The 10,161-nt window shown below is 32.8% G+C and overlaps 1 pseudogene across 1 annotated transcript; it reads left to right on the forward strand.

The window, feature by feature from the left end:
- The first annotated feature begins 848 nt into the window (after positions 1–848).
- LOC148870463 (abscisic acid receptor PYL4 pseudogene) lies at positions 849–2,468 on the forward strand (annotated as a pseudogene). Its single transcript, XR_016107690.1, has one exon. The product of XR_016107690.1 is annotated as an abscisic acid receptor PYL4 pseudogene (transcript).
- The last annotated feature ends 7,693 nt before the right edge of the window (positions 2,469–10,161 follow it).

A 10,161-nucleotide genomic window follows, 5' to 3' on the forward strand; every position in this document is an offset into this window, starting at 1 on the left:
ACTATTGCTTGCATTGAAAAAACCATATACTATATATTTTATTCTGTTATATATTGCAACCTTGCAGGCTTTAAAAAACATTAACTCCCATTTTATTTTTTATTTGTTTTGTACAAATGGAGGTATGAAGACGAAGATACGCAAATCGTGCAGTCCACTGTGCACCCCTGAGTCAGACCCAGATACAGCTAGCCCACTCTTCATTTGGCCTATTTGTACAGGGACAAATTTGGAGTGGCCACGTTAGCTGCCAGATGCTAATATTTAAGTATATGCACGGACAAGCTATGCATAACACATCTCTACTCCTAATGCTTAACTCCTTGGGGAATAAATAATGAATAATATGTGATGAGGAGGCAATGGGCTATGTCCTTGCCAATAAATTCTAAATTGACAAAACAATTACAACATGTCACTACTTTTAACTTTTATATATAGGTGAGTGCACCACATTTAGTGGTAACGCTAAGCGGGCCATGCGGGATCGGAGGAAATTAAAATTGGGACACGAGGGCGTGTGACATGGTACGAGGTGGAGCAACTGGCAAGTGGCATCAGCATCCATCCCATGTGGTGGTGGGGGAACCCGGAACTGAAGGGTGAAGCCCCCCCCCCCCCCCCCTCCCTCTCCCTCACTAGTCACTTTACTTTCAATTTTCAAAAATATATTATTTAATTGTTTGAGGTCTTGACCCACCAGAATAATCCCCGCTTCGGCTTCCCCCCAGGCCCCATCAACTGCCTGGGCGGCACCGGGTGAAGGCCATAGCAATATAGCATAGCCAACGGGCAGATCCAGCTGCCCTTCAGGAATGCTTTTGCTTTTGGGCTGCCCCTAAAGTCCAAAGCCGCTTGCTAGTTGCTACCATGCATGGTCCCTCCCACCCTCCCCAGACGGATTTCAATGGCGTTAATCGATTATTTGACGCAAAATTTGCAATCTTATGAAAGCTCCAAAATTGGGGATACTTCAGTAACTTTCCATTCTGCAACTTGCATCTATTTTTATGACCAACATGAGTTTTAATAAACTCCTCTCTCTCTCTCTCTCTCTCTCTCTCTCTCTCTCTGCACAAGAACAGATGACCCATTGGAAGAAAACAACCGAACCACTATCGGAAAGTTCAAAGGTGAATTACCCACCCACCCCCACCCTCTGCTCCTAATTCTGTTTCGTCTACATCTCTCTCTCTATATATATACATCCCCATAAACCCTCAACAAAACCATATCTTCATCTTCTTCTTCTTCTCCTTCCCCTTCTTATAATCTGAAAATACAGGGAGAAGAAAAGAAAAATAAAAATGCCTGCGACACCTCCAAAATCATCTCTCCAAACCCACAGAATCAATAACACAATCACCAACATGATCTGCCACAAACAATCACAACCCACTCCACTTTCCCGCAGGTTCCCCCTATCTTGCGCCACTTCCGTGCCCGACTACATCGTGCGCTACCACACCCACGCCGTAGGACCCAACCAGTGCTGTTCTTCCGTCATCCAACCAATTGCCGCTCCTGTATCCACTGTCTGGTCCGTCGTCCGCCGCTTCGACAACCCTCAAGCATACAAGCACTTCGTCAAGAGTTGCCACGTTATCGTTGGCGACGGCGATGTAGGTACTCTCCGAGAGGTCCACATCGTTTCTGGTCTCCCCGCCGAAACAAGTACCGAGCGCCTTGAAATCCTCGACGACGAACGCCACGTCCTCAGCTTCAGCGTTATCGGTGGGGAACATCGCCTAACCAATTACAGATCCATCACCACTCTCCACCCGTCGTCTTCTGGCACCGGAACCGTCGTCGTCGAATCGTACGTCGTTGACATCCCGCCAGGCAATACCGGTGAAGATACTTGTATGTTCGTCGATACCATAGTCCGTTGCAACTTACAATCGCTTGCTCAGATCGCCGAGAGCTTGACCTCCCGGAACCGTACATCGTCATGACACGACCATCCTTCTCCGGTCTGTGACGACTTTTCTTTCTGTTGATTTTTCCAATGTGGGTCCGATTGATATCCGTTATTCATTGCCACCCTGATGGGTGAAATCCTTTACTCTCATCCAATCCGAAGCTTCATTCTCGTCTTTCATGAGCTGGCTATAAACCCATCATGTAAAGAAGAACGCAAAGAACCATGTTTTCCTTCAGTCGGCCCTGCCGGTACCGGAACTCTTTGTTAGCGTCAGTCCGTCACCATCAGCCCTGCCGGTACCGGAATTCTACCTGATTTACCCATCATCAAGCCCATGGTTTTTTTTTTTTTTTTATTTATTTATGTAATTTAAAAACCAAACAATTAATTGCCCCCGAAAAGAAGGCTTGAGTTGCACTGCATGTGAATTTTCAATATGACAAAAGTAGCCTTAAGACTGTTTGTATTTTGTAATTCCTTCTTCGGCTCTATGTAAATATTTTCTTGAATTGATTATTCATTTAAGTAATAATTTGGCTTCCTTATTCATATCGCTAAGTACTCGACAGTCGACACGGTAAGCACGTATCGTTTCGGAAATTTCCAGCCTACTTCTGCAGTTGAAGAAGACTGTAATTTTGAATGCACTGACAGACAGGGGATATATGCATGTCTGGAACCTAATCGCCCGCTCGTGCCGTCCGTATCGTTTCCTTGTAGTGTGGTTGTTAGAAGAACCAATTAATTAGCCGATGATTCTTAAACCGTGAGTTTTGTTTTTGTGATCAATTGTGACTGTGAATCGGTGATGAGGAGAGGTGAAGGTGGATCTGGGTTCGATCAGTAATGGAAATTGGAAAAAGATTTCTAAGGAGCAGTAGATAAACCAGGAAATGGGGAGAAGAATTGTGTGAGGGGGGAATCAACAATTTCTCTGCAACTTGGCGGCTTTGACGAGAGGCCAAGTTGTTGAATAAAGAAGAACGCAAGTTGTGATTTAATTGGGTAATTTTGGAGTTTTGCTTGTTAGAGAGGGACCGGTGGGTGGGTTGCAATTTGCAAGTAGCAAGTTGGTTTGCAAGTGGGTGATAGTCGACTATTTTTATTATTTTTTTTTTTGAAAACAAAAGGTATCCATTAATGTCTCAAAGGAAAATCAAGATCAATCAAATGGTGCAAAAGATCACATGAAAACATTATGGATACCGCAGGTCATCTTGGCAAGGCGGTGTGCAACCCTATTAGTAATTCTAGGAGAGTGAGAAAAGATGCACATAGCGAAGCTAGGCACTAAACTCCTTCATTCTTCCAAGTTCCAACACATGAAGGATTAGATCCACCCAACAACAGGAGTTTTATGATAGAAGGACAGTCAGTTTGAACAATTGTTCTGCCTGGAGTTAAGTCTCTACTCTCTAGCAAAAGGGGGTCCTAGTAGTACTGTATTAGCTAGCTAGCTTCACATTCTTCGATCTTCTAGATTCAAGAGTCTGAATTTGACAGCTCGAGCAAAGATGGATCTCCCTTCCAGTTTCGAATGACAATGCTAACTCCAGAGCAGCAGGATAAGGACTTTTCACCTTCCTTTCCCTACCTTTTTCCTTCAAAAGGTAGGGTCAGTCTTCCACCATTTAGCTAGCCAGTCAAAGATTGTGCAATTGGGATGTGCATCTATACGAAAACTAGGAGAAACTCCAAACCAAACAGCCGTCATAGGAGGGCATTGTAGGAAACGATGATCAATAGTTTTTTGTTCTAGGCCACAAATTGGGCCAGAAGGATGCCACAACGATGATCAATAGTTTTTTGTTCTCTACCTTATTAGAGAATTTTGCAAGTGTAGCTGCAACAGGAAGGATCACAATTGCAGAAGCGCCACAGAAATCGCTGGACAACTGGACATGGGGCGGTAAGCCCTTAATATTTCTCCGCCCCACAACGCCCCACGGCACATCTGCTGCTGCTGCTGCTGCTGCTGATATCATCGGGAGATCGGAGATGTGCTGGGGTGGCCCCTTGTGAGGCGGAAATGTGATTTCTAATATTCCAGAATTTTTTCCAATAGACCCCTGTCCAAGCCATGTTTCCAGTAGAAGATGAAGCTCTGTTGGAAGCTAGTGTTTTATGAAAACGATGTAATAATGTTGAGGAATAGTACCAATTACAACTCTGTTGGAAGCTAGTCTGGATTTTCTACCAATTACAACTCTGCCCCACACTTATCCACATAACATGCAGCCAGCCATACATGGGGAACATTTTATCCTCTTACAAGTTATTATGCACGGGGAGATGTTTACAATGCACAGAATTAGTGTCTCCTCTTGAGGGTAATCGTGGGTAGGAGATTCGGAGTCCACCAGATCTCCTACCCACAAGAACTCTATTCATATTTATCCACAAAACATGACTTCTGTGCATTGGAAACATCTCCCCATACATAATAATATGTAAGAGCATGAGATATTCCCTATATGTGACTGGGATATAATGTGGGTAGGAAATCCGGACTCATTTCAGAGACCGGGCTTATGAGTTACGACTATGTTCTATAAATTCTCAAATCTCAAGTCTCGACCAAAAAAAATAATAACAATGTGTAAAAGCCCATACCGGCCCAGCTTGCTTTGTGTGTTATTCATTCTGTACTTCCCATAAACAAGCCCAAGTTTATAAAGAGGTCTCGTTTTCCTTCCCTTCCAAAATGATAATACCCATAAGGTCATAACAAATAGGTTGTGTTTGGATTTAAAGAAAAAGAAGCGAAAGGAAGGAGAATTCCATTTCTTTCAAACCAAACACAGCCTTAAAGTAAAGCAAAGAAAATAACGCCCAAGCATGGTAAAATGGAAAAGGATGGAAAGACCATTATCTTTCTCTTCCCATAAATCCCTGTCGTTGACATAACTTTTTCTTTTTCTTTTTTTAAAGGATCACGGATTGATATGTTCAAATAAGACAGTTAAACTGTTAACCCTGAAACTGGTGGCCAAAATAATCCCAGTTCTAAGTCGATTTTTAAAACATTGACTAAAGCAATAAAATCACTGTTATTTGAGATGAGCAATTAAAGTATCTTCTTAGTCCTACGATTTGATTTGAGTTAATTTCCACCAAAAAAGGGCTCCACACTCCACCAGGCTTCTTCAAGAAGGTTCCCATACATATATTAAAATTGTGGAGCTTTCAATGGTTAACGTCAACTCTGAAAGGTCCAATTAATACAAGGCGGGAACAAAACCAGACATGGACGAAGAACTCAAGAAAGTAAACATATGACCAAGCAAAATCTCTTGGACTATTCGAGCAAGTTGCCTCCACTTTTTATAATTTTTCCACTTGTCAAATATTTGATTTTATTTTAATGGTCCATGGCTCCATGCATACACATTCATATTCTCCAACTGACTAGCCTTTTTTTTCTTCCAGCTAAAATCGGGTCTACGTGGTTAATTTATCCCTGTTTTACTTAAAATTTTAACCCACAAGCTCTGTACAAAAATGTGGGTAACGGGCTGAATCAAAACGACAGCATAGTTGGATTGGATCAGTATTCGGGCAGGGCTGAGGGTTTACATACCTTGCAAAAGAATTGATTCCTGAGATAGGGAATTAGGGATGAGCCAGAAAGTTAATGATTTTGCTCTCATTGGTTATTGCTTAAAGCCGTTGATTGATAAAACATACGGACTCACGTGGGCTTGTCTGGGCCAGGTCAACGGATTGGAATGGACCATTGTGATTGTCCGTATGCAGAAGAATAGTCTGAGACAGGTTCCTCTTCCATGAATATTTACTTGATTGAGAACGAAGAAAGAAAGGGAGAATGACCAGTCAGCCCAGATCAGAGCTCTATAGTACAGGGGGAATGCATTTGACCGTGAATTGATGCCAAATCTACGGACAAGATGTGATTTATAGGGAAAGTGCTAGTAGTAGGGGGAAGAATTCAGAATTCTGCATAGGCTGTATTCGTACTTTTCGAAGAAAGAAATGGTGTGAAAGCTACTAAGCTAGTTTGTCATTAGACTGAGAATTAAGTGGTATAGTAAAGGCCAGTGTTTTAAAAACCAACCTGGAATGTATCGTCTTTGCTCATCGGTTTTTCAACCGCTGGATTATCAACCGTCCAATCCAAATGGATGGTTAATTCTTCATTGCAATTTAAAATAACAATAATTAAAATAAAAAAAAAACTAGTGAATGACCCCGTACCAAGTATCGGGAAGTGTGTGTGTGAATAAACATTAATGATTTTTATGACCACTCTTCTTGAACCATTTATTACTTTAATTTAACTATTATTATTATTATTATTATTATTATTATTATTAATTTATTTTAACATTTAATTTAATTTTTTTTGTTATATAGTAATAATATTTAACTAAATGTGTAATTATTTAAATATTTACTTAAAATATTTTTTTCCAACCAACTATAATTATTATATAATAGATTTGTTAATTCATATTTTAAATTTAAGAATAAATATTAATGATTTGGCTTAACAATTTTAATGACTGTTAATAAATATTGATTCTTATTTAAGGTTTAATTACTGTATTCGGTAATTATTATGGGGCATGTTTTGAATAAACATTAATGATAATTGATGATTGTTATTTCGTTTTTTATTATTTAGTTAATTAAGTACTTGATAATTATTATTATTATTAATTATTTCTATAAATAATTGATTGCTATTATTATTTACTTAATTCAGTAATTTTTAGCAAGTAATTATTTGATTTAATTTGAATTATTTCATTTTTTAATTATTTATAATAGACATTTAGGGTAGTCTATTTATTTGATTTAAGAGACTTAATTACCATGTTTTATCTAGACAATGACCCCATACTAAGTAAGAGGCAACTACAGTATCATTTAATTTGAAATTTACTATTTAACAATAAAAAATAATGTCCTATTGAGCAATCCACCCACAAAAAAAGTATCAATAACTTTGAAATCATTAATCTATTTATAAAATAGTAAAATTAGATGGATGTTTACGACAATATCACCAATCCTGCTTAATATTTAGGGACATATGAATGGATAAAAAGTATTTAAATGATATCCATTCAAAGAGGCAAAGAAGGAAGAAAATCATTAAAAGAGTTGCTAAGAAAAACAATCCATGCTTGTAGATGCATCCATCATCTGAAGTATGAGATGAAAAATATATGACTACAATCAAATCATCATGTATAGCTACAATCAATTGATAATTTAATCAGGACTCCAAAGCCCATCCAACAGAGGAAACATGAAATAAAGACGAACAATTGGACCATCCTAAGTACGGAAATCACCTCCAAGTTAGGTGGCAACACTTCTTTTGGTTGATCATGGTTATGGATTTTAAGTCTAAGCTCCCCATAGTGCACGTAGACTGGCTAGATTTTACCTTTAGGTAAAAAGTAGGGAAACATGTATATAACATAATGGTATGTTTGAATTATGGGAATTGGGAGATAGAAATAGGAAATGTATGTTGAAATTATAATTTTGGGCATGTTAATGTGTCAAATTCAAGTCAATTAGGATACTCATAAGTTTTTAGTTCGTTCGTTTAGTAGCAATTTGAAATTTTTTTTTATTCCATGTCTTTATTGAGCAATATAGATTAATAATATATTAATAATATAAAATCAGTAATAATAATAAGTATATTATTATTACTATTATTTCCTAATAATATATTCTTATTATGTGTGTATTGATTTTGAAATCAATAGTATTAAATTATTATTATTATTATTAAATAATTAATTTGTTATAATTATGATTTTTTAGTTAATTCCTAAAATAATAATTTCTTTTAGTTTAACAATAATGGATAATTATAAGCTTATAATTTTACTCTAACCAAATGAAATATTTATTGGAGAATAATAATAGTATTAAGTATAATTACTAATAATAATGTAAATAAGTAACACTAATTATATATTTATAAAATAATTAATATGAATTAATATAAATATCAAATGATTTTATCCCAATTAATAATTAACATTATTAAAATGCTTATTAATTATCATTAATTAATTAACATTCTGAAGTAATAATTACCAATGTTATAATTAAGGAATTAATTATCAGTAAGTAGTTATAATCAGTAATTAAATTTTATCAAAAATTATTATTATTATTATTAATTAATTATAATTATTGATAATAATAATAATATAAATATAAAATTATATTAATTAATACAAGTATTAATTCTAATTAATAATAATAATATAATTAATTATTTCATATAAATATATGAATTATAATTTCTAATAATAATTCTAATATAAATAATTAACAATAAATATTTATTTCCAAAATAATTCATAAGATTTAATATAAATATAAAATGATTATTTTCGAATTTTTAATTACCATTATGAAAATCATTATTAATTATCATTCCGAATTAATAATGAGAAATATTATCAGTAATTATTTAATATTAGTAATTAAGTATTAGTAGTAATTATTATAATAAACTATTATCAATAATTAATTATTATCAGAGAGTTATTATTATTAGTAATTAATAGCTGAATTTAATTTATTAGAAATTAATTATTATTAGTACTCCTCTCTTTCAAAAAGTTGACTCATCATCATTGTCATCATCAATGACAACTTGATAAATACATAATTTGATAAAATTAGGTAAATATCTTTAATTTATTTTTTTTATCTTTTGAAAAAATGAATAAGAGAAAAATAAAATGGTTAGCATTGCAAATGAAAAATTATTTGGATTTTTGAGAAAAAAATTATTGAACATAAAAACCCAATTATTCAAAAATAAGGTCGTTAATCAAAGAGTATTTAAAATTATTTAGTAAATAATGATTTTAATAAGTTAAAATTATTAATTAATTATATATCGAATTAAAATGGGTAATTTCAGAAAATTATTTTAAGTAATTAAATTTTGCTATGAACATTTTTTAATAATAATCAGTATTATTAATAGATTAATAATATATTAATAATTATGAAATCAGTAATAAAAATAAGTATATTATTATTATTAACTAATAATATATTCTTATTACGTGTGTTTTGATTTTGAAATCAGTAATATTAAAGTATTATTATTATTACTATAATTATTAGTATTTTATTTTTATTTTTATTAAGTAATTAATTTGTTATAAATACAATTTTTAGTTATTTCATAAAATAATATTTGCTTTTATAATTCTTTAAGTTTAACAATATTGAATAATAGAAAGTTTTATAATTTAACTTTTACTAAATGAAGTATTTATTTGAGAATAATAATATCGTTAATTATAATAATAGTATTAATTATAATTACTTGTAATAATAATAATGTAAATAAGTAACACTAATTATATATTTATAAAATAATTAATATGAATTTATAATAATATAAAATGATTATATCCCAATTAATAATCAACATTATTAAAATACTTATTAATTATCATTAATTAACTAACATTCCGAAGTAATAATTATCATCTTTAGTATTAGTAATAATTAATTATAATTATCGATAATAATAATATGATTATATTAACTAATATAATATAATTAATTATAATTACATACAATAATATAACTAATTATTTCATATAAATGTATGAATTATAATTTCAGATAATAATTATAATATAAATAATTAACATTAAATATTTATTTTCAAAATAATTAATATGAGTTAATATAAAGATAAAATGATTATTTCCAAATTATTAATTACCATTATAAAAATATTTATTAATTATCATTAATTAATCATCATTTTGAATTAATAATGAGCAATATTATGAGTAATTAATTATCAGTAGTTAAGTATTAGCAGTAATTTTTGTAAGAAATAATTTTCAGTAATTAATTATTATTAGTAATTAATAGCTATAGTTAGTTAATTAGAAGTAGCTAGCAGTAATAAATTAGTAATTAATAGTTGTAATTAATTAATTAGAAGTAGTTAACAGTAATTATTATTAGTAATCAACAGCTGGAAATAATTAATTAGTTTAGTAGTTAACATTAATTAATAACACAATTTCCTTTTTTTTAGGAAATGATTGAAAGTGGGAGCTTCCCACTTCTCACAACTATGCATGGTGGTATGCTCCACTTTTCATGTTAGTGGGCTCTTTTCTTGAACTACCACTAATCCAAATTTGACATATGTCTAGTGGGTTCTGTTATTGAACTACCACTAATCAGAATTTGACACGTGT

Source organism: Nelumbo lutea, chromosome 2 (genome assembly GCF_056320005.1).
Source record: "Nelumbo lutea isolate HS-2025 chromosome 2, American lotus-T2T, whole genome shotgun sequence".
NCBI classification, from domain to species: domain Eukaryota; kingdom Viridiplantae; phylum Streptophyta; class Magnoliopsida; order Proteales; family Nelumbonaceae; genus Nelumbo; species Nelumbo lutea.